The 26,231-nt window shown below is 39.9% G+C and overlaps 1 long non-coding RNA gene and 1 pseudogene across 1 annotated transcript in view; one reads left to right on the plus strand and one right to left on the minus strand.

Annotated features, from left to right (window-relative positions):
* Positions 1 to 632: 632 nt before the first annotated feature.
* On the minus strand, positions 633 to 1,501 carry LOC101393753 (actin, cytoplasmic 2 pseudogene; annotated as a pseudogene).
* Positions 1,502 to 11,826: 10,325 nt separating this feature from the next.
* Positions 11,827 to 26,231, plus strand: part of LOC147915105 (uncharacterized) — a 57,376-nt gene continuing 42,971 nt past the window's right edge. The window contains exon 1 of the long non-coding RNA XR_015554375.1: positions 11,827 to 11,983. This is a non-coding gene — a long non-coding RNA (uncharacterized LOC147915105). The remainder of the gene's footprint in view (positions 11,984 to 26,231) is intronic.

The raw sequence follows: 26,231 nt of genomic DNA on the forward strand, positions 1-26,231 counted from the left end.
AATATTAGAGGAGAGAGGATATAAGGTAGCCATAAGTCTTGGAAGAGTTTGTAGTTATTTTAAAAATGGTTAAGGAAAAGCAAAAGAAAATGAAGAGGTATTTATATAATAATTCGATTAATATTCTAGATAACATCAACAAGACAGTGGGTAGGTGAACTGTGAGAGGTCATGAGAGCATGAGAAATTTCCTGTTAGGGGGAACATATGACTGCTATTTCAAGCCACAGTTTAAAAATCAAGAAAGAAGAGTATAAAAGCAAGAAATACGCAAAAGGTGGAGCATATTGAAATAAAAAAGGAAGAAAGTAGAGATAAGTCCAAAAATATCAGTAATCACAGCAAATATAAATGAACTAAACTCACCACTTAAAAGAGACTGTCAGATTGGATATAAAGAAATGTCAAGACTTAAAGTCAAGATGTTAAAAAGAGATATAACAGGCAAATACTAATTACCGGAAAGCTAGGTTATATTATTATCAGACATATAGACTTTAAGGCAAAAGGCCACCAATTCATTAAAGAGAGATCATATGCTTATGAGATGTATACATTTACTAGGATAAATTCACACTTGTAAATTAATTCATGAAACAAATGCTACACATCTGCTAGCAGTTCAATTAGAGTCATTTGTGGTAGAAAATGGATGGGCCAGACTCATTCATAATCATGCTCACTGATCTGTATTTGCTGGAAGACAGAGCAATTATTTTCATTTTCTTCGTGTGGCTGCCAGGGCTGTGATTTCTTTCTGTGTTCAGTCAGCAATGCCAGGGCACATAATAGTATGACCAGACAGCACTATTCTGACATACAGGTCCTTTTCTTTATCAACATCACACTTCATGACCGAGTTTAAAGTGGCCTCACAAATGCCACAGGATTCCATGCCTAGAAAGGATGGTTGACAGAAAGCTTTTGGAAACCCCAACTTCTCACTATCAATGGCGATCAACTGATCATTAGGAAACTTGTAGCTCTTCGTGAAGGAGGAGGAAGTAACAGTAGCCATCTCTTGCTCAAAGTCCACAGCACAGCTTCTCTTCAATGTCATGTACAGTTCCATTCTCAGCTATGGTAGTGAACCTATAATCACTTTCTGCTTGAGGTAGTCTGTCAAGTCATAGCCAGCCAAGTCCAGACAGACATAGCATGGCATGTGGCAGGGCATGACCCTCACATATGGTCACTGTATCAGAGTCTGTAACGATATGGTGGTATGACCAAAGGTATGCATGGCCAGTGAGGCCTATAAAGCCATGTACATAGAGGCTCCATTGAAGGTCTCAGACACAGCCTATGGCATCTCTGCTTTGCTGGCCATGGAGTTTAGGGGAGCCTCAGTGAGGTTCATTGTAGAAGGTAGATGCCAGGTTTTCTCTACGTTATCCTAGTTGGTGATGATGTCCTCAATGGGCTACTTCAGGGCAAGGATTCACCTTTTGCTTTTAGCCTTATCACCCACGATGCTGCTCTTTAGTCCCATGTCTTCCATGGTATCTTGGGTGCCCAAAAAAAGAGGGACACATGGTTCTTGCATCTATATTTAGTTGACCATGAGCTTACAGACTTCCTCATGAAGATCCTGACAGTAAGGGGTTCAGCTTCGTCACCACAGGTGAGAGGGATACTGTGTCTGACTTCAAGAAGAAGCTAAGCTGTGGGGCAGAGAGGGGATTACACCCAGAAAAATCTTGTCTGCCAGTGTTAGAGCCACTGTTGTTGCTGAGTGTAGAGATTCCTTTCTCTGTCTTGAGCCACCTGAGGCCACTACTGCATTGGCTGAGGGGAACCTGGGCAGAGAGCATGCGAGAGCAGGAGAAGCTCAGATATAATTTTACTTATTGTCATTTTGAAATATTTCAAGCAAACATTGAATTGTTGCATTGAAAAAATATTATTGCTAGAAATAGTAAATGTCATATATTTTAGAGCTAACAAGCTTATGTGTATTTGTTGTGTCTTCCTCCAGTTATAGTATAACATCCTGGACACATGCTTAAAACGTGTTTGTTAGTTTACTGCTAAATTATCGTCGTCATAGTGAATAATCATTTTACACATTGGTAGGCTATTTAAATGTGTCATTAAATAGTTTCTTTCCAAATAAATTACTATTAAAATACGTTGATTAAAAAATGAACATAATATCACAGGAAAATTTTCAAACCATTCATGCTTCCACTGATGATTTAGTACTCAATGGGTTTTAAGTAATTAATTACAAAAGGATTTGGTTCTGACAAGTATCTTGGTGTTAAGCAATTAACACAAACATTAGCATATGTGGATCTTAGAAATCTGCCATATCGCAAAGCTGTTGAAACAAATTAAATGTTTTTTGTTGTTTTCTTTTTCTGTTTTAAATGAAAAATATCTACAGTTAACACAAGTAAAGAATAGATCCTATTTCTCACCCATTTAATATTAAGCCTTTAATATTAAGCAATCAACAAGATGTAATTGCTGAGAAAGCAATTGTATACATAGGTGTGCCTTTATTTTATAAGGCTGGGATCCAGTCATGAAAATAAGCTCTGGTCCAGGTGCCCAGTGTCTGAAGAAATCAGATCACCAGATCTGAAGGAAAATTAAAACATGCATGGCCCCTCGTTACTCCTTCTCTTTGTTTAAATTCCTTAGGTATTTGTGTTTAAAGGAGCACTTCCAGTGCATGTGTTAAGGGCAAAAGCTTTTATTTTCTCAGTCTAGTGAAAAACAAACCCAAGAAAGAAGTGAAGGGGAAAGTGGGTGAAAGGGAAATCAGGAAACCTGCTTAGATTTTTTGTAACAGAACCCTCACATTTACATGTATGGCGGCCTGAGCCACCGTCACCTCTTTCCTGGTCTGCCATGGTCTGCTAACCACTTCCCCGTGTCTCTTCATGCCACCTCTACATAGCAGCCAAGATGATATTTTAAAAAGATGAATCAGATCCTATTTCTCACCCATTTAAATCCCACCAGTGGCTTCCTCATGTCCAGAGAATAAAATCCCAACGCCATGCCGTGACCTGCAAGACCTATGCAGTCTTGTCCCTGCCCGGCTGTCCTGCCTCACTGAGGGCCACACCCCCACCACCCTCCAGCCATGAGGTCGCCTGGCCTGGCACAGGACGAGCCAAGTTTTCCTGCCTTGAGGCTTTACAGCTGTTGCTCCCTCTGCTAAGACAACTCTGTTGCTAGATCTTTGCACGGCTGGCTTCCTCCAGGCTTTCAGGTCCCCGTTTAAATGTCACATCCACAGAACTTTCCTCATCACATAAGATAATTCTTCTTCTGCTCCATCTCTCTCTTTGTGCTCTTCATAGCGATAACCACTTTCCAAAATTCTCTTGTTTGCGTATTCATTTTCTCCAGCCCCCTCCTCCACTGAGATACGAGTGCTATAATTGCTGAGGCCTCGAACAAGGCTGAGTGCGTAGCAGGTGCTCCATAAGGTTGATTGATGGCATGGATTGTGGAAACGTCTGAGGACGATTTAAAAGGCTGTCACAGAGTTCAAGTTTAGATCTCTGAATGAGATTTCTCAGGGCGATATTTCCTTGTCTTCTGTACTTGTGGTTTTAGAGTATTTGGAGGATGTGAATACTTTCTGACTTGTTTGGTTATGCCTATAATCCTATCTTCAAAGAGCAATGTTGGAATAGAATCCACAGTTGATCAACTTGATACTAAGTCACATTCATCCTCACAGATTATGCTTTCAGGGAATCCATGGGACAACTTTGTGGAAGAGTGATTAGGAATTGCTTAAATTTACCTTTGCACATATCTAATACAGTTCATTGACTTAGAGTCTGATATTGCTATGATACTGTAGTTGTTCATTTTTGAGAGTTGAAGAAAATAAAAATATAATTTATCGAACACTATTATGTTCTAGGCGCTACACTAGGTAGTAATTTGTGTATAAGGATAAAAAAGAACCAAATCCCACTCTATAAAACCATACACCGGGGTGTATGACATTTAGTAAATGACCATTAGATAAGGCCCATCTTGAAGAGTATTATGATAGAAGTACAAAAGTTTATTAATTCAACCTAAGGGATTTGGAAAGGCCTCATGCAGAAGGTAAAATTTGATTAAGTCCTTAAAGAATGATATGACCTTGATAGAAGGGAGTTGGGGGCCATGACCCTGGCTAGGAACAGAACCCGGCTGAATGTTTCATTTAAAAGAAGTCTGAGAAACAGAGGTCAGCAGAGAAGATTAAGAAGAAGAGTTCAGACAGACAAGAAAGAAGCAGATGAGCTCAGGGTCACCAGGGCCAAGCAGAGAAAATTTAAAGGAGGGGGATACAGATGTGAACACTGCCGTTATATCAACAGAGACTGAAAAGTGAGAAGGACGCTTTTGCCAATAAATCAGAAATGTGTCATCAGACGAGTGAAAGGGTAGGGGCCCAGGTAAGTGTTGAGGATGGATGCAGAGGCAGTGAATTAGAAGGGGAGAATGCAGTCTTGGCTCTTAAAATGTCTACAGAACAGGGAAGGAAAGCAATGGAAGAAAAACCTGAGGGAAAAATAAAGCAGAGGGATTGTTTTGACTTTTTTTATTTCTAGGATAAAGAAGATTTGGGCATGTTTATAGGTCTAGAGGAAGTAGCTGAAGGAAGACTTTAGAAATGAGAGATGACCAATGGCACAAGAGGACAGGAGAGACAGCAGGAGTGATTCACAGGCACTGGCAAAGGAATCACCTTGCAAAGAAAAAGAGGTAATTTATACTCTGAGGCAGGAGGATGAGAAGTATAGGGAGGCAAAGTATAAGTCAGGACAGACTAGGCCTTTTTTTTTTATCTATTGAGATAAAATTCATATAACATAAAATTCATTGTTTTAACCATTTTAAAGTGTACAAGTCAGTAGCTTTTAGTACATTCACAATGTTGTAAAAGCATCACCATTGTCTAATTCCAGAACATTTTCATCATCCCAAAAAGAAACTCCATGCCCATTAGGCAGTCACTCCTCCAAGACCCCTTTTGCCCAACCCCTGGAAACCATTAATCTGCTTTCTGTCTTTATGGATTTGCCTATTCTGGACATTTCATACAAATGGAGTCATACAATATGTGGTCTTTGTGTCTGGCTTCTTTCAGTTGGTGTAACATATTCAAGGTTCATACACGTTGTTGCATGCCTCAGCACCTCATTCCTTTCTATGGCTGAATAATATTCCACTGTATGGATATAACACATTGTGCTCATCCACTTGTCGGTTGATGAATATTTGGGTTGTTTCCACTTTTTGGCTATTATGAAAAATTCTGCTATGAACATTCATATACAAGTTTTTGTTTGAACACTTGTTTTCAGTTGTCTTGGATTCTACCCAACTATAGTTGCTGGGTCACATGGTACTTCTATGTTCAGCTATTTAAGGAACTGCCAAACTGTTTTCCACAGTGGCGGGATCAGCTTACATTCCCACCAGCAACGTATCGGTGTTCCAATTTCTCTCCATTCTCACCAACATTGGTTATTCTCCATTTTATTATTATCACTATTGTTATTATTATTACCTCCCTAGTAGGTGTGTGAAGTTGTTTCTCATTGCGATTTTGATCTGCATTTCCCCAATGACTAATGATGTTGAGCATCTTTTCATGTCCTGATTTATATGTCATTTATATGTCTTCTTTGGAAAAATATTTATTCAAGTCTCTTTGTGCATTTTTGTGTGTGTGTGTATGAGGAAGACCAACCCTGAGCTAACATCCAATGCCAATCCTCCCCTTTTTTTTTTGCTGAGGAAGACTGGCCCTGGGCTAACATCCATGCCCATCTTCCTCTACTTTATACAGGACACCACCACAGCATGGCTTGACAAGCGGTGCGTCAGTGCACGCCCCGGATCCAAACTAGGGAATCCCGGGCCGCCTCAGCGGAGCGCAGGCACTTAACCGCTTGCGCCACCGGGCCGGCCCCCTCTTTGCCCATTTTTAATTGGATTGTCTTTTTGTTATCGAGTTGTAAGAATTATTTATACATTACGGATACTAGATTCTTATTATACATACGATTTGCAAATATTTTCTACCATTCTGTGGGTTTTTTACTTTATTGTGTCCTTTAATACACAATTTTTTAATTTTGATTAAGTCCAATTTATCTATTTTTTTCTTTTGTCATTTGTGCTTTTGGTGTCATATCTAAGAATCCATTGCCAAATCCAAGGTCATTAAGACTTACCCCAATGTTTTTTTCTAACAGTTTTCTGGGTTTAGTTCTTAAATTTAAGTCTTTGATCCATTTGGAGTTAATTTTTGTATATGGTATGAGGTAAGGTTTCAATATTATTCTTTTGTGTGTGGTTATTCAGTTATTCCAGCATCATATGTTGAAAAGACTATTCTTTCCTCATTGAATGGTCCTGGTATTCAGTGTTGAAAATTAATTGACCATAGATGTATGAGTTTGTTTCTGGACTCTCAATTCTATTCCATTGGTCTATGTGTCTATCCTTGCCAACACCACACTGTTTTGATTTCTGTAGCTCTGTAGCAAGTTTTGAAATCAGGATGTGTGAGTCCTCCAAATTTGTTCCTTTTCGAGATTCTTTTGGCTATTTGGGGTCCCTTGCAATTCAATATGAATTTTAGAATCAGCTTTTTCAGCAAAAAAGAAATTGCAATTTTGATAGGGATTGCACAGAATCTATAGATCAATTTAGACAGTACTGACTTCTTAACAATCTTCAGTCTTTCAATCCATAAACACAGGATACTTTCCCTTTATTTAGGATTTCTTTAATTTCTTTGTTCCACCAATTGTCTCATTACCCAGCCTTTCCTGCCAAGCTTTTCAATTTGTCTATTATTTGCCCTATTATCCCTTGCCCCAGGTGGCAGCTGCTAATTCCTTTGCCTAAAAGGTTTTGATAAATGACCCCCGAGTAGCTACCTTGGATTGTTCTGAGTTAGCCAAAATAAAGGCAAGCTGTTTGAGTGGGTCCTGCAGGGAGCCACCAGACAGGTCAAAGCGAACAGCCACAATTCTTAGAATAAGTTCTGTTCTGCTCCCTGTGGTACAAGGAACTGTACCAGGAATGTGGCTTGTTGTATCCAAGGCTGCCTCTGAGCGGGGGAATGGGGAATGGGGACATGTAAGTTGAAATGCCACGAAGCTCTCTTACTGAGACTCAGGTGATTTTTTCTTAATTAAGCATTTGCCTGGTTGCTATAAACCCTTAATTAGTTTCCAGAGTTCTGATAGTTGATTCTGACAGTTCTTGCCAGCTTCATCACTGCTTTGATGGAGGGATATGCTTCTGGAGTTCCCTGGTCCACCATTTTCCCTGATATCACTCCAAGACTAGGTTTTCATTAAGGTAACAAAAACCCCGCAAATTTCAGTGGCTCAGTATCACAAATGCTTATCTCTTGCTCCTGATTCATGTCCATGTGTGTAAGCTGGGGCTCTGCTGCACCTCTGCCTGTACCTCAAGACTCAGCAGGACAGAAGAACCGGAATCTGGAGCTGTGCCAAGAGCTCCGGCTGAGGGAAAGGAGAGGTGTCAAATCATCACTGACTCTTTTTTTTTTTAAATAATCTTTTTTTTTTTTAATTTTTTGTTTATTGCAGTAACATTGGTTTATAACATTGTAAAAATTTCAGGTGTACATCATTGTACTTCTGTTTCTGCATGGACTACATCATGTTCACCACCAAAATACTAATTATAACCCATCACCACACACATGTACCGAATTATCCCTTTCACCCTCCACCCTCCCCCCTTCCCCTCTGGTAACCACCAATCCAATCTCTGTCCCTACGTGTTTGTTTATTGTTGTTATTATCTACAAGGGATGAATGGATAAAGAAGCTGTGGTATATATACACAATGGAATACTACTCAGCCATAAGAAACGATGAAATCCAGCCATTTGTGACAACATGGATGGACATTGAGGGTATAATGCAAAGTGAAATAAGTCAGAGGGAGAAGGTCAAATACCGTATGATTTCCTTCATTAAGTAGTAGATAATAACATCACTGACTCTTAAAGCTCCATCTGGAAAAGATTCATTCACATTTCACCAGCCAAAGCAATTCACATGGCCAGGCTTAACTTCAAAGCTGGTGGGCAAGTAGATTCCTACCAGATGAGCAGAAGGAGACAGAACTGAATATTTGTGAGCAGCATAAATTGTGCAAAGAAATTTGAAGAGATTCCTATTAAGGTTACAGTTAAGAGCATTGATATTAAACAGTCTTCAGCCTCACAGTAAAGTAAATGGTGAGGTAAATTGCTATGCATACAGGAGGTGAAGACTACATGGGGGTCCTGAGGGTATGTAACCTTTTGGAACGGTTGTTGTATGCGGTTATTCAATGCAGTGGTAATTTAACAATAAAGGGAGTTGTTGAGCAGTATTGAAGGCCCAGCTGAAGTTAGCTATGTATTCATAATGCGGCTAATCATCGTGGGATATTCTCCAGTAATGCTTCATAGCTCGAGACAAACAAAATATATTTAGCATTATAGGGTGACCAACAAAATAATATACCACTAAAATATAAGTAAAGGCCATGCCTGAATTTGGGTAATTGTGCTAATTTGAGATGGATTTTCTTTTCTACTTACTGGCTCATACAACATTTTGGACAGTTCAACCACGTTTATTCTACTTTGAATAAATCCAAATGTAATGAGGTGAAACCTGTGGGTGAGGACTTGCTTGTGGCTTGGCTGGATGATCTGCCCATGAAATGCTATTAACAAGATACAATTCTTGGCCTCCAGCAAGAATATTTAAAATATTTTTTTATCTTAAAAAAATGCATATGTGACAGCTTCTATTGTTTCACCTTCAGAAGTTTATAAGAGGTTTGGGAAACAAAAAGGAAGAACAAAGGAAATGATTATTTGTGGATTGAAGAGAAAAACGTAAGAGATTTAAAAATTGGCGATCAAGTGTTCTCTACTTGCACTGAGGGTGAGAAGAGACAATTAGATTACATGGAACAGAGCTAACTACCCCTTTGGAACAGTGGATGAGGTGGCAGGGTCAAGGTTGAACTTGGACCCCAGAGGGGCTGCCTTAGTGATTGACAGCTCTGGGAAAATTCTGAAGATGATTGTTAAATGTAGGAGGAGCATTCTGGCCATTTGATGGTAAAACCAAACCCAAAACCTAGAGAACATAAACAGATGGCTGCTTAACACCTCCCCTTCAGTTCTACCCCTTGATGTGACATATGTGACAACATTAAGTAGGAGGAAAGTACACAGTGTCCTAGTCCATATAACCACCAGCCTTATCCACCCATCTGCCAACCTCAGCCTCATCACTTCTCCTGGTTAAAGCCATGAACAAGACAGAGGCAACTGAAAGAGTAACTGCCCTCATAAAAGGCTTTTACGAGGCTGTATAGGAAGTTCCTAGCACCTCTAATGGAGGTGCTTGAAAGAGAAGTTGACAGCCATCTGTCTTGAAAGCTTTAGATTTCATTCTATAGATAGGTTGAGTTTATTAATTCAATAAACCTTTGATGAGTTCCATTGGGGATAAGAACCACATTAGTCACAGATAGGGAGCACACAGCTGAACAACAAGTGGTCACTGTCCTTATGAACCTTACCATATAGCAAGAGTTAAGGAGTAGTTATAGACCTATAAAGCTAGAAAGAATTTAATAAGAGCCACAAATAAGGTGGAAACAATGCCAGGGGACTTTCAGATAAAGCAATGCTCACATTAGTTTGTTGGATGGGCAGGATATCACCACATTGAAAAGAGGTGTTATTCTAGGCAGAAGAAGTGATGTGAACACAGATGAAGGAGTATGAGGTATTTTCTGGAAATAGAGTGTACAAGTTTAGCCAGAGAAGAGTGTGCTACTGAACTATAGGAGATAAGGTTGAGAATGCTCCTAGGAGTTAGGGAGTTAGGCTTTGCAGAGCCCAGAATGCTAGGATGTAGAGAATGTGTTTTATTTAGTTCACAATGGGAAGACACTCAAGGCTTTAGAACTCTTCCATGACATGACCAAAACTGCATGTATGGAAGATATCACTCTAATCGTCATCTGGAGTAGCCTAGAGTGGGTGGAGACTGGAGGTCAAGCACCGATTAGGAGACTGTTTCAATAGCCCCAGGTAAGATATAAGAACTTGAATGAGTATGGTGTCAGAGGAAATGAAAGTAGCATCCAGATGTGACTAGTAAGACTTGGCAGGTGATTGGGTGTGGGGGAGGGGGAGGAGCTAAATTTTACCTTGATGGTTTGAGGTGAGTAGGAGCATTTCATGGTACCATTAATAAAAACAGAGGAATCAAAAGAATGAAGGACTAGGAGGGAAGAGAAACTAGCTGATCTGTAACCCCAGATACATTGAGAAAATCATCTAAATTCTCTGGGTCTCCTTAAAGTTCTGTAAATTAAGAGAGTTGGGATTATTAAATAATTGCTAGTGATCCACACAGCTTATGAGTTGATTTTTGGGGGAGAAGAAGGCTTCATTTTGAAGTATCTTGAGTTTGAGATACTTGTGGAATATCCATCAGATATGTCTAGCATGCAAATAAAACTCAGAGTTTGGAATTAGAAAAGATGGCAATATAGACTACTTAAAATATATTCAAGACCACTCAGACTCTATTTTAACCTTGTGCAAAATGTTGTGGAAAACTATCCTTTTGGCAGAAATTGTGTACCTCTGGGTTGTATCCAAAAGCGTATTTCTTTTGGAAAAAAATGATGCAAATGTGTTAAACTACGTTTGAGTTCGAAGCAGGTGAGAAAGTATCTTTTACTATTGTTAAGGGATCCAAAATTCCTTTTGGTGCTTTGCTTAGAGGGAGAGTTTAAAAGCTGAAACTTCACAGGTGTCAAGTTATCACTGAGGAATTTATTACTTATTAATAAAGTCAGCGCGACCATTGAAAACAATCTTGTACAGAAAGCAAGGTCATTTTCATAACACTGCCTCTAGTTGAACAAGAAAAGCTCAATTTCTTTGAACTTTCCTGAGGTGAATGGATCAGCAGACACGGAGGAAGAATGGAGGAACAGGAACAGGGAAACGTGATAAAACTGAAAAAGTATATTCTTATTTGCACTCCCCTCTGTGTTTATTAACAAGGAATTTAGAGGCAACAGCTTGAAATTGCTCAGTGTTTAGGTTCCAGACATAAATACAGAGAAGCCAAGAACAGTGAAAAATGAAGTTTCTTTTTCACCATGGTGCACATTCTTCAGCAGTTCATTTAATAGTCTAACCATGCTTTTCAGAAAATGGTATGAAACATGAAGAGCACAAGTCTAGAACTTTTTCACTTATTCGTATTTGCCTTTAGAGGTATAATTTGTTTGTACACATGTGTCTTTAGGTCAGCATGTGAGTACACGGATTTAATTTGAAAGCTTCCAATCTTTCACAGATGACAGGATGGAGAGACCAGTTTCCTCTTCAAACTACTGTGTATGTCCACAGTTCACACAGCTTTGGGAGGGGAACAGTCCATCCAGATGGAGAGTCATGGAGAGTTTCACAAGGTCCGTTCATGTGTTAATCCAAAGAGTTGCAATGCCTCTAGACAGGTAGCCTCTAAGACAGCCCCCAAGGATCCTCACCTCCTGGTATTCACGACCTTGTGCAATCCCCTCTCCTTGACTACTATAGGCTAATCACTACATTTAACAAATAGAATATAGCACAAGTGATGAAAGATTAGCTTACAAAAAGACTGTGACTTCAGTCTTGGGCCCACACCCACTCCCTCCAGCCCTCTCTCAAGGACACCAGCTGCCGTGTTGTGAGCTGTCCAAAGGAGATGCCTACGGGGCAAGAGACTGACATCTCCAGCCAACAGCCATGTGGGTGAGATTGGAAGTGGATCCTTCCCAGTGGAGCCCTGAAATGAAGGCAGACACTGCTGACACCGGGATTGCAGCCTTGTGAGAGGCCTGAGCCTGCTCAATTGTGCCTGGAGTCCAGGCACACAGAGACTGTGATATGGTAAGTGTGTGTTGTTTTAAACCACTAAGTTTTGGCATAATTTTTAATCTAGAAATAAAAACTAATACATTTTATTATTGCAAAAGACTCGTGAATTGACCAACAGTAAGTTACAAATAGATTTTTGTAAAGTCAGATATACTTCTGGAAGATCACATGGTTTATCCCCAGAGGAGCAAGGATTTCTAAAGACTCTATCTTAAATGAGAAATATTTAGTGACATGAATCTTTTTCTTTATAGAGTAGACATTACTTCTTGTGATACTCAGATTTGATGAGGTCTGTTCTGGCTCCTGGAGAGATATGATTGTTAGGAGTCTTGTAGGATCATTGGGAATAGTGCACGCTGTGCCATTTTTTCTTCCTATTCTTTCCTATTGTTTTAACCAACAGAGTATACAAACATGACACCACGTATAGAGCGCTGATACTGTTTGTATTACTTGTGTGCACCTGAATTCCCTTTGCTAATGTTAAGAAGGTGTAGTCCTACTAATTCAGTATATGATATACTAATCTAGTATGTTCTACTCAGCATGCCTCCTCTACTTTGATACCATAATCCTGGCCAAAGTCATTAGTTGGTAACACTGAATATCCAGGGCTTTGTAAATTTCAGTTTTATATTGGAATTTTTTGGCATCATATTTATACTTGAATACCTGCCTTAAAGTAATTTTCTCCAACTGCCACGCTAGGTCTCTTCTGTAAAACTTGGAATTATCACAATGATGGCTCAAGAAGGCCATGTGACCCAGGCCCCATATTCATGAAGGCATGTGAAACTTAGACTTCTGGGTAATCTCAAAATGAAGTTGAAAATATACTCGTGATTGAATGCTGCACTTGTACTCATTACGGGGCCTCATTTTCTGGAGCATACTATAGATAAATATTCATAATAAATCTTACAATTTTCTTATGAGTATTGCAATTATGTTGCATAATATTTTTGCATTAAAAGATTAGTTTATTAAATTTTTAAAAATATTCCACAATTTGGGAAACATTGGTATTTTTAAATTTTTTAATATATTTGAAGTCTCAAAAAATGGTAGTATCCTGGGCTATTTGATGTCAGGAGTCTATGAATACATCATGACCAATTCCTAAGTGTGGTACAGCTGCTGCCTTTCCTGGCTCTCCTTTGCCAATTTCCATAAAGAAGATAGAGAGTGAAACTGATGGGAAAGGAAACAGAGCAGATAAAAGGGTCCTTGCTAAGTGTGTACACACTTGCGATACTCTTCCAAGAGCTGTCTAAGGTAAATTCTTTATGACTATTTTCCTGTCTTCTTTAGGCAAAGCTTTTTGAAGTCCTCAGCATTTTCTTGATATCTCTATGCTCATCCTTATACTGCACTATAATTTGGGGTAATTATATATTACTTCTCCACTCATCTCCCTATTCATCTCTACCCCACATCAGACTCTATACTCTTCAAGGCACAAAATGTGTCATCCTTGCTTATATCCCAGCCCCAGCCTAACCACAATGCCTGGCACAGAGGAGATACTCTAGACGCCTCTGCTGAAAAAAAGAAAAAAAAACAATGAATAAGAGAGCTTTTCCTTCTTCCTTTTGTGAATCAGTATGTTAGCAGAACGTCAGATTTTGTATACGTTGATTTAATGTACTTAACTAGGCAATCTATTTCATGGAAGACATGCTGGGTGTCTAGTGTATCCATACATTGTGATGGGTAGTGTAAGAGTTAGAGAAAGCCAGAAGATGGGTGCCCTACCTTCAAGAAGCTTGCCATCTAGTTAGTAACTTCAACATCCTAAATGAAAAACCAGGTTTCTTTTTGTCACTAAAGTACCTAATAGAATATAGTACAAACAAGCAAATACTCATGTGTCCATTAGTGAAAGAGGCCCTTGCGACCCATTTTAACTAAAAAATTGAAGAGAATTTTCCATATGTGCTGCTTTCATTTTCTCTTGGTACAAAGTTCCAGTCAATACACAAAACCTCTTTGAAGAAAAAAAATAAATAAAATTTATGTAGAAATTTATTTAATCCTAAGTGATGGGAGACAAAAAACTCTTTCACCTAACTCAAACCACATAAAGGACTTTCAAAAACATTTGTGCATTCCTGGGCTCTGTTCCCTCCACATATCCTACTCGCCAGACGAGGAAGTACCTCTTTCCCTATGTGAAGTCTCTTCTGTCAGACAATTAGTTCCACGTCTTGGGATCTCATTTCCTAAGGTCCTGCCAGTGACCTTCTCTTAAAAACCATTAATTCTTGTGTGATTCTGGCCAGGTGAAGTTTGTTCTGGCTCCTGGATGAGGGTGATCCCGGGCAGTCCTGTGAGGCCTAAGGCAATATTACACATCGCCCTGAAGTCGGAATATTTTTGGCCCTGCGATGACTGGCTCAGTAGGTAAAACTGCTGGATGAAGCCTCGCTGTATAAGTCATAACTCTATAATCACAGTTGTGTATTTTTTTAATTAAAAAAAAGGATTTGGCTTTGGGGTGGCAGGCGGCAGTGGTGAGCCCTTCCAGGGAGTTCTTGTGACTCTTGCCAGGATTATTTATATTTGATGAAATGGTTCCTTGAGCTCTGCCCAATGACTGCCTCCCCCCTAGACACCCAAGCCCCATCTAAAATCAAATCAAACCACACACACCTATGTCTCTGCCCTCTCTCACTGAACAGTTGGAGTTTTATAACATTACCTTGGAACTCCTCTGGCCTTTCCCTTAGAGCAGATACACTTGTTGACTAAGACTGGTCCTTTGTCCCAGGGAAAAGAAAAGGTCAAGAGAAGTGAGGAGCATTTTCTTTTTGACTATAGCTAAGGATCTCTATTTTTCTTTGTTTGAGACGTATTACCTTCCAATGTTTCTATCTGTCTAACAAAGGAAAAATACACATTCTAAAAGATGTACTTTGGCCAAGAACTGGGCTGCAGCCTTCTGCCCTTCATGGTGGAATGGGAATTTAAAGGAAAAGAATGAGGGACCAAGATGGGAAGCAATGATGATAAGTGAAATAAAGGAAAAGTAAGTACTAACCATAAGAAAAATCATGCATCTTTTGTTTTTATATGTTTACTAGAAGGGAGCTTTTCCTGACCACTCTGGTTATATACGGCAAAGCCACTATTTCACACATGTTGACACTACATTCCATGTATTCCATCAGTCAGCTAATGTTCACTGAGTAGAATCCAAGCTGGTGAGAGGTACTAGAGGATGGGGCCAGTTCTTGCTCGCCCCTGAGATTTCCGAATCCATCTCCGTCCCCTCTGGCATTGCCTGAGTACTCTCTGCAAAGGGGTGGTCTAGAGTGGGATCCTAGGCTAGTGCAGAACGAGGCTCATGTCTGCAGAGGGTTCCAGCACTGGAGTGGCCTCAGTGGTCTTGGCATCATGCTGTTCTCCTCCTCATCTCTGTTTATTTTAGGCCTCAGTCCAGGCAGGGATCCTGGGGAAGCCTATTTACATGTCTTGCTGAAACTTGTAATGCTTATTTTCTAGAGGAGAAGGCCTTGCCTACTCTGTGACTTAGGGAGAAACTATTACTGTCACTTCTGCTGCTGCTAATGCCGTCTACTCCATGCCAAGTTGTAATGAATATGACTAACCTTCACAACCAAGGTCAACATTCTCATCTGTTTTAGCATTTTAGAAAACTGAGGATCTAAGAAAACAAGTAACTTGCCAAAAGTGTTAACCAGCTGGTAAAAGGCAGAATCAAAATTTGAACCCTAATCTCTCCATGCTGAAAATGGATGTCAGTATTTTTTTTTCACTCTAAAGTCATAAATTATTTGATATATGAATTATTAACCACCAACAGAGTTTGGTTAATTATAAACTTACTCGGAATTTTAAAATTCACCTTTTTTTATAATTTGAAATTTCTTAAATATATATTTTATATATGGTCCATTACAATTCAACTCCCTAAATATTTTTTGAGAGCCAGGGATGTGCCAGGTTGTTTTAACATTGGGGTTAGAGCAATGGACAAAACAAATTCAGTTCCTGCTCTCATGGTGTTATACCATTTATTTTTGTCTTTTAGTGAGGGGAGACAGGATATAAGCAAATAAAAAAATCTATGCACAGGTGATGATAAATTCAATGAAAAAAATGAAGCAAACTAAGGGGCATAGATAATGAGAGGGATATGGGAGGTCTATGCTACTTTTGAACAGGTAGAAAGGATTGCCTTTCTGATAAGGTAACGTCTGAAAAGAGACTTGAAGGAAATGATGAAGGGAGCCACGTGGATATCTAGCAGAAAAGCATTCCAGTGCAAGGAACCCCGGGGCAAAGGTCGTTAACGTGGAACCATCCTGATGTGTTCCCAAATGTGAGAGGAAGCAAGTCCACCTGGAGCAGAGGGAGAGGGGCTCAGAAGCTGGGAGGGAGAGGGGAGACCGGAGGAGGATGTGATTGGACATGGCGCAGAGAGGCAGCAGAGAGCTAGACCTATGTTGGGTTTGGATGGTCATTGTCACAACAAGGGATTTGGACTTCATGCTAAGATCGGAAGCCAGTAATGAGGTTTGAATAGAGGAAAATACACTCTGACCTAGTTTTTAAAAAGTATCACTCAGGCACTCTGTGTCAAACCCAGTATGGGCCAGGTGTGGGGACAATGGAACTCGTATGAATGCAATTGGTAGAATGCAGGTGAGCAGTGATGAAGGCTTGAACCAGGCGGGAGCAATCAAAGGGCAGCATTGGTAGAATTTGCTGATGGGTTGAATGTGGGGCATGAGAGAAAGAGGGGAGTCAAGGGTGACTCTAAGGTTTTTGCCTGTAGTAAGTAGAAGGATGGAGTGGTATTTACTGAGATAAGGAAGCTGTGGGCAGGGACAGATTTGGGAGCTGTATTAGGAGAAATCATGAGTTCTGTTTTAGACATGGTAAGTTTGAGACGTATATTAGCCATTTAAGGAGATCTGTCGAGGAGTCAGCTGGATATTAGAGCCTGGAGCTCAGGGGAGAAATCAGGCAGGTAGATACAAATTTAGGAGACATTGGTGTATTCAAACTCCTGAGACTGAAGGATATCATTTAGGTGAAAACAGAGAGTGAGTGAAATAGAGTGAGTGAAATAAAGAAGAGATAATGTGTTGAGGACTGATCCCTGAGGCATTCAAGTCATAGAGGCCAGGATGATGGGGAGGACCCACCAGGGGAGGCTCATCTCCAGCAAAGGAGCAGCCAGTAAAGGAAAAAGAGGCAGAATAGAGAATGGTGGTCCTGAAGCACAGGCAAGAGAGTACATCAGGACTCAGGTAATAAACAACCGTGTCAACAGAGGTTCTTAGGTCAAGTATGGTAGGGACTGACACAGTTCCAGTAGATTGAGCAATAGCGATATTGCTTGATACAGTGTCTGGTGGCACTGCCATGGAATGAACAAAATATTTTTGAAGAGAATTATTTTTAATAACTAATCCATTCCAGGAAATTTCTCACTTGACAGTTATACCCTAAAATATATTCCTTCTAGGTATATATCAATATACAATTAGAAGTATGAACAGAAAGAACATAGTACTTCCTATTCTAATTTCCAGAACTTGTACCCAGTCTGGTGAAGACTTTCTGGTGTAGTGCCTTTTGAAATACTAGAACCAGTCATGAGCCTTCAAATAAGGAAGGCTTCTCTCGTCTCCCAAGAAGGAACATGTATCTCACACAGTGTATGATACACATGGTTGGAGACCCTTGACCTTTTCAGAGTGTAGTAAGTACACTTATGACAACCCTGGGAAATGTGATGACAAGACACAAAAAAAGAGAGTTTCGCCCTTAGCCTTGAGATGTTACCTGACAACTTTCATAAAGCAGAAAATGCAGTGTCCAACGATGTCCTCTTGTTTTCTTTACCTTGCCTTCACAAATCTATAAATATTCTCTCCTCCTTTCTTAAATTTTTCCTCCGTGAACTATTAGGAAACATTCCTGGATGATTATGCCACTTAAAATTAGGTGGTGACCGATTACCCTTGAAACACAGAAATAGTAAAGATTAAATTCTGCAGAGGAAATAGTATGGACAGGAACACACAGAATTTCCCTTAAAAATAAAATGGGGGGTGTGTGTTGGGTCTTCACCCTGCTTTTGGGCAGTCCTGGATTTCTTCCTTCCAGCGTACAAGACAAAATAAAAACAAAACTAAAGAAATGGTGCGGGGTGGGGGGAGGGGGAGAGAGATAAAGAAAACACAACGATGAACCAGACAACTGTATAGCTATAGAAGGTTGGGAACACTCAGGGCTGTTTACGTTATCTGTACCTCTTCATCAGACCCCAGCTCTTTGAAAGTAACGTAAGCAAGTCAAATTATTCCCAAACCAGTTTTGTTTTTCTCATTACCTGGAGGAATGAATTAAATGATGAAATTATTACTAAATTTTAAAATTCTCAAGGGTTCTTTGCATCTGTTTTCCACACAGGAACTTTGGAGTCAGTCACAAATAGCACCAGCAAGGCGCACAGACAGGGTTTCACTAGCCTCCAATGCTTGCGCCTGCTTAGTAAGGACCACCATGGAGGTGAGCAAAACATTTATTTCTGTAAACTGAAAGCAGGCATTTCAGAGCACCCAGTTCTGTCACATTTCTTACAAAGCACATGGGATATTTTTGGTAGAGGCCCAGGACAAATACAGAAGCGACACTGCCCATGCCTTATTCCACAGGTCTGTCAGTAGTTCTGAGATCTAGGAATAGTCCAGATTAGGGCATAGTGAGTACATTTATTTCCAGGGCCAATATTGGGGAAAATGGGAAATTTATTTTTGATAACCCTTTTTCTGTTCTGAGTTTAGGTACCAAACCAACAAGTTTGTCCAAACTCCTCATTTTTCTCCTCTGCCCATGTTCCCAGCACCTTACCTGAGCTCCGTTCTTTCAGACATACACAAACACACATCTCTGGATCTTTCCCCATGTTATTCTTTCCTTACATCATTCACTCGCTCATTCACTCACTCATCAGTCATTTAACAAGTATTTCTTCAGAGCTTACCATGTGCCAGGCACTTGGTATAGGGTGGTGAACAGACGTACTTCTGTGTTTGTGGACACTGATGGAAGGAGTCAAGAATAAAAGACAAAAATAAAATGAGAAAAAACGAAAGCTATCAGAGAGTGATAGGTGACGTTAACAGAATTAAATAAGGTTATATTTTAGCAAATGACTGGGTGGCTCCATTAAAATACACCTTCCTGTACTCGATTCTCCTAGGACTTCACTCTCGGATTCCAGAGTAGCAAAGAAGTTGAAAAATGAATCCATGTTTTTCTGTCAAAAACTTCCTTTCTTTCTTCCCTTTGAGTTAATATAATTTCTAGCATTTGCACTGTAGAGATGTCACCACCCAAATGAGTGACTAATAGTAGACATTTCAGGACCCAAGCAGTGGGGTGAGATATTTGGGAGCAGATCATGGTTCATCACCTGGGCTGACCGGGAGCCTGGCTCTGCTTGGCTCCTCTGTATTGTTTTTATAGATTTCTGAGTCTGTCTGTCTCCTGAGCTCTTGGTGCTTCTGGGTTTTTCCACTGTAGTACACAGCAAAGGACTTGCAACCACTCCCCAGTGAGCTGTTTCTCTTTTGTCTTTTTGGCCCTGTCCCCATCAACCCCATCTCCCCTTCAGCAGCTGCTGTCTGCTGTGGCCCCCAGCCATGGCATTCTACCCCCATCACGGATCAGACTGTCTTATTCTTGCCCCTCTCAAGGCCATTTCATCCCATACACAGAGGTCTTTTTGATTTTTAATTTTTTTATTGGAGAGTGGCAAGTTGTCTAACATTTCAAGGAATGAAAGTCTAAATAAAGGCATTTTCTTGGGTCTTAAAAATTCCTTTTGGCTCCGTGCAACTTTGGGTTGCCACCTTTCCAAAGAAAATGAAAGGCCTAGATCATTAGTTTACAAACTTTACGAGTCTCTGAAATTCTTACGGGCTGTTTTTCATGCCTTAGACTCCAAACTCCCATTGCTGGATTGGGGCAGTGCCGGCTGCTCGTGGAACAGACACAAAACAAACACACCCCAAACGGCCGTGTGATTTTTTCTTTCAAGGAACCCTTAGGGGTGTTGTTAGTCTGAGGAGAAAGACAGAAAGGAAGACCAGATCCATACCCTTCATATGTACAAGCCTCAAAACCAGAGACAGTGCCAGGCCGGTGGAAGAAAGGGGCAAGCTGACTAACAAAATAGTCTGTAGATGAAGATGATGGGAGCAGGCACAAGTTGCACAGGGTGAAAGTGCAAAAGCTGCCTGCCCCAGAGGACGTCTCAGAAACAACGCCTCAAGACCAGAGGTGAGTCTGGGGAGGTCCTGTCCTGTCCCCCAGCAGCACAACCGTGGTGGAGTCTTGCTTCGGAGTGTCTTTGCAGCTGGAGCAGGAGCAAGTCCACACATCTAAGGCAGGCCCTGGATGCCGGCCACGAGAACTCTGAAACTCAGCTCACTGGAATTCCGAAATTTAATGAAATAGTTTGAAAAGCCCCATTCTAGATTAGTTTTCTATGTAGTATCAAAAATCTGAGGTTTGAAAGAGTCCTTTGATATCTATGCCAACCCCTTTGTTGCTCGAATGAGAAGATGGAAGCCTAAATAGTGACTTGCTCGTGCCTGTACAGCAACTTCAGAAGAAAAATGCATGGGGCCGGCCCGTGGCTTAGCAGTTAAGTGTGCGTGCTCCGCTACTGGCGGCCCAGGTTCGGATCCCAGGCGCGCACCGACGCACCACTTGTCCTGTTGAGGCGGCGTCCCACATACAGCAACTAGAAGGATGTGCAACTGTGACATACAACTATCTACTGTGGCTTTGGGGAGAAAAGGGGGGAAAAAAAGGAAGAAAAATGCAACAAATTGGGAAACATGAACATGTATGAGGTCGAATACACATTGTGCTAATGGATTGGGGTTTGATTTCAGAAAGTTACGTAGTCTCTGTGAACTAATTATGCATATATATAAAAGAGAAATGCAGAAAACCATATAGACTGCGACTGATTTTATAGAGGATGACTGACTAGTGGATGGAATTCAGTCACTTATTCATCAAAGCACTTTATGCTATAAAAAGTTCTAGAGTATTCAGTCATAAAGTAATTGAAACATATGTTGCATGTTGTAACTTTTTAGGAAATAGAAGCTTTCAAACTCTTAGTCTACATAATATTTTGGAATATCACTTTGGATATTACATAGTTTGGATTTAGGAGTTAAAACAAGTATAACACCACAACTGCTTAAATGAGTAATGTTAAAAATAAGACAAGAGGCCCAAAACGGAGTCATTGATGCTAGGCCCACATTACCAAACTAAGACTTGATCACATTTCGGCTTTCCCAGAAATGGAATCTTAAACACGCCAAGCAGGAATCACCAGATCAGCACTAGTGAGATGATCTGCGAGACCCCTGCCACCTGCCAAAGGAAAGTGCCCTTACGGTAGCCAACCCGCTGTTTTGTCTGGTTTAACCTCCTTGTTCCTGCTCCTTTCTGGCTATAAAAGTTTTTCATTTCATACAGCTCCTCAGAACTCCCTTCTATCTGCTAGATTGGATACTGCCCGATTCAAATCGATTTTTGCTCTAAGAAACTCTTAACATTTTAATATGCCTCACTTTACCTTTTAACAGTTCTCTCCAAATGTTTTTGCTTATGCATCTCACTACATGCCTCATTAGATTGAAAATAGACAGATTTGCTCACACAGACCCCCTATAGTATATTTATTTGGTCATAAATTATATCTACATATTACTAAACTAATATGTTTAAATTTAAATTATAAACAAGAGAAATTAAAAATAAGAAAAAAGTGAAATGAATAATATTTTATATTATTTTATTTACTAACAACATGAAAGTGTTTTGCTTTCATGTAACTTTTTTTTATTGTTGTTGAAAGCAAATATTCTTTCTTGTTTTAAAATCTCAGTTTACAATAGTTATGCTATAGTGATTCAAAAATCTGGTTTTAGGTTCAGCTTATTCTAAGAGCTGCTTTAGTTTTAAAAAGATAACTAACAATAACCCATAGGTCCAAATGGAAAAAGTGTGTCATTGGTTGCATTTATTAAGTCTTGAGATTCATTTTTAGTCTCATCCACCAATTACAAATGGTTTTTGATAAAATTCAGCTAGTCAAGTTCCATATTCTCTAACGTCAATCCATTGTTCCTGAAAAATGAGAAAGTAGTCTATTTTTATATTTTTAGCAAATAGATTTAAAATACACTAGAATCTTTCATTTGGAAATGTTTAGACTAGAACGTTCTAATTTCGAGATTATTATTTGGGCAGATGAAACTTTTGATAGATATCAATTTTGCCAACAAAGTAACACAATAATAGAAATATTCTCCCCGAATTCTCTTTATATAAGAGGCTTCTTTTGAAAAGCTGTTTCTCACTTGTTGCTAAAATGTTACCTTTACCTTGAAGGGTCCAATTAAAGATGTTTATGTTTAAGAAAATATCCACAAGGTAGCATACTACCAACAATAACTTATCTTATCAAAAGTCAACTTTGGAATACAGGTCTTTTGGTAAAAGTGTTTGGCTTATCATTAAATTCAACAATGCTTACACAGATTGAGTGGGGGCACCAGTGTGAAAACTTTAAATTAAAGAGTCTTGTTTAATATTAGCAAACTTGACTTTCTTTTCCTCTTCCACTCCAATGAATCAGGTTGCACGTGCCCTTGGGTGCATATAGCCCCCGGTGGACACCACTAGTGGCTTATTTATTTACCTATGTTGTCTCTCGGATTCAAATCCACCCTTTTATGCTCTGCTAGGTAAAGCTACAACTGGACAAATGCAATCTACATTTTCCAGATTCCTTTGTTACCTGGCTTCCCCTTAGGTTCTGCCAATGGGACATGATAGAGGCAGGTTGGCATGCAGGAAGAGGAGAGAACTTCATTCTTTTATCTTGTGTTCCTGTTAGCATTGCCCCAGCAGAGCAACTCACTCAGGCAGCAGCAGTTCAGCCCAGCAGGGGTAATTCACTCCAGTTTCTCATTCTTCCAACACTCCCAGAGCCAGCCTCATCATGCGCATCCCAGGTCCCAGCAGGAGCCAGGTGGGGTTCCTTTCTTAAAGGTCTGAGCAAGTACCATGCAGGGGATTCCTGAGTTTCTAGGATCTGGCAGCTCCAACTCCTTCCTCCTCTTCTCCCAGACCTAAGGCTGGTATCTGCTTCCTTAAGTTACCTCTGAGTTAAAAAAAAGTGTTTCTCTTTTGCCTTTCACTCCTTCAACACGTGTGTAATCAATTCTCTATATTACATTCCCTTCCTTGAAATACCTAGCATGGTTTCTGTTTTATGATTGTACCTTAACTGATACAACTAACGTAGACAATAAGAAACCCTAGACGTCTCCACTTCATTAAAGACAGGAGCGAAACAAAGATGACGAGATATATCAAAAATCTGAATGTGAAAAGCAAAACTTTCCAATATTTAAGAAAATTTAGGGTCGTGTCATTATGACCTCAGTTAGGAAAGAATTTTTAAAGAAGACATGAAAATCTCAAGTCATAATTTTAAAAAATCAATAAATTTGACTACATTCAAGTATAAAATGCCTGTGTCACAAAAGATACCATAAATCAAAGACAAGTAATACACTGGAGAAGATATTTATAGTGCTTATAACTAATAAAGCATTAAAGTCTAGACTATTAAAATAATTCTTAAAACCAATGAAAAACAAACAATCTGATGGAAAAATGAATAAATGACTTAAATGGAACCTCAAAGGCTAAGAAATATGTTAAAATTTCTCAACCTCATTTGAAAACAAGGAAACGCAAATGAAAGCAACAAGAAGACAGCATCTCAACATGAAGGCAAAATTTAAAAGTCTGAAAATGCCCAAATTTAAAAGTCTGAAAAGGTAATGATGTTGGGAAAGAGATGCTCATGTACACTGCTGCAGGCATAAATTGTTTCAAGTTCTTTGGAGAACAATTTTGAAATATGTAAAACAGGTGAAGATGTACATAGCCTATGTATGCAATCAACAATTCCACTCATACAATATGCATAAAGAGACACATGCAGGGATGCTTGCTGCAACATTGTTAGTAATAGCAAACACTTAAAGTGGTTTAAATGTCCATTAACAGGGGAATGGATAAATATTCATACAGTGGAACTATTCAGCAATTAAAAAGATTAAAGAAAATATGCATTTCCCAACATTGAAAAAAGCAGATGCTTTTTACTGAAAGTAACAAAAGTATGACCAATATGGCTTATAAGAAAGAAATGCATTAGCTCATATAAAAAGAGGCCTGAGGCAGGACAGCCTGAAGATTGGTTAATACACCTTCTTCCTATTTTGCCCATATTTCTGCTCTGCCACCGTCATTATGTGGACATATCTTCAGGCCAGCTTCCTCAAAGTGGCAAGAAGGCTGCACAGTTCTAGGTCCCACATTCAGATATGACAGCATCCAGCAGAAGATGAAGCCTTTTCTTTCAGGAATAAGAAATGTTTCCCAGAAGCCTCCCAGCAGGATTCTGCTTGTCTCATTGACCGGAGTTATGTCACACAGCCCTGCATAGTCTACTCATTTGGAAGGAATAAGATTACCATGATTGTTTACACTAACTGGTATTTACCCTTGACATGGGGATAGGTTCTCCTTTCCTAAGGAATGGAAACTTCAACAAAATTGGGGCTCTGTTAGCAAGGAATAGGGAGGGAATAGTTAGCGGTCAGGCAATCACCAACTCTAATGTAATTAAAAATAATGCAAGATGTAGAAGGATATGCACAGATTTGTGTCTTTGTAAACATTTTAAAGCACTGAACGCATACTGAATATCGTGTAAAAACACAAACACCCACAGTGACTGGTCAGAAACAAAGGCGGGCACTGTCTATGCGGTGGCTGGGTTGCCCCACTGCACAGCTGGTCCTGCAGGGCACAGCTCGCATCCCCTGGCAGTGGCCAGAATCAGTGGCCTAGTGGTTTTCTTTAGGAAAAGAGGGAGGGGAAGGACATGCAGAGGGAGCATCAGCAACAGCTACACATTTTATTTCTTTTAAGAAAGAAGCAAATACGGCAATGTGTTGATATTTGTTAAATCTGGGAGGCAAAATGAAACCCATCATTTTAAATATCAAATAGTTTTGGACAAGAAGCCCAGGGTACACTTTGTTGTGTTCAAATTCCTGTGTGCTGATTATCTGGCTTTTTGAAAAAAGGAAAACAGTATTTCAAAGTACAAAATGGGTACATTTTAACCCAAAGTAAATATATTTATTTTGGCAAAATTGTTCAAGATTTATGAATGATGATTAACGTGATCAAAATGTTAGCATTTCATTGTTACAATTCCAAAAGGCCGTTCTCCAACATGAATTCCCAGACAAATGTGAATGTGGCTTTTGGCTATTTTTTTAAATTGTAGGTTTGTTTTGGGTTATTCACTCATGTAAATCACCAGGGAACAGGTAAGCTTCTGTTTCCTTCCTAAACTAACCCCCTACTTATGCACACACCCAAAAAGGCTGTATGTGGCTGGAGCGCTGCTGAAGGCCTGGGAAGTACATCCTAGCTGATCATAAACCGAGTCCCTGTCCTTCCTTTCCTTTTTTCTGGTCATTTGCATTAGATACTTTTTGACTTCAGGGAGGTCTTCTTGTCATTTCTTAGTTCCCTTCCATCCTCACTCATACGGTAGAAGGGGCTTCCATACAAATTAGGAAAAACAGGGATTCACATAGCCTCTTGCTCATGAACCTCAGTGATCCCTCTTTCTGGCAGGTAGGGACTAAGAAGAAAAATCTTTTATTTTGGCCACTAAGCCTCACACTGTTTGGAAAGTGGCACATGCTTTAATAATGGCCTTCTGGCTGATTACTTTCTGTCATTGATATTCAGAAAGTCCAACCGGGAATATTTCCAAGGAGCAGCAATGAGGCTGGTAACTCTTCATTTTACATTCCAGACCATGGCGCCCAGGTACCTCCCAACCACTGGAAATGCTGTGGTTGGAGAGAGCTGGCACAGATGCCAGACGCTGTAGGCTCCTCGGGCTTCTCGTTTCCCTCCTGGCTCATTAGTCCCTTGGCCAGAAGGAAATCCCGCGTTGGATCCTGTTCTGGAGGTCCAGGCTCGGTGTGATCTGAAGTGAGGGGGTTCCTTCCCACTCTCTCACTCCCTCCATTTCCATTTCCCAAAGAATAAGGAAGGGCTAGTTCAGGACACTCCATCCAAA

The sequence above is a fragment of the Ceratotherium simum genome, chromosome 15 (assembly GCF_057802395.1).
Source record: "Ceratotherium simum simum isolate JZ-2026a chromosome 15, ASM5780239v1, whole genome shotgun sequence".
In the NCBI taxonomy this organism is placed as follows: domain Eukaryota; kingdom Metazoa; phylum Chordata; class Mammalia; order Perissodactyla; family Rhinocerotidae; genus Ceratotherium; species Ceratotherium simum.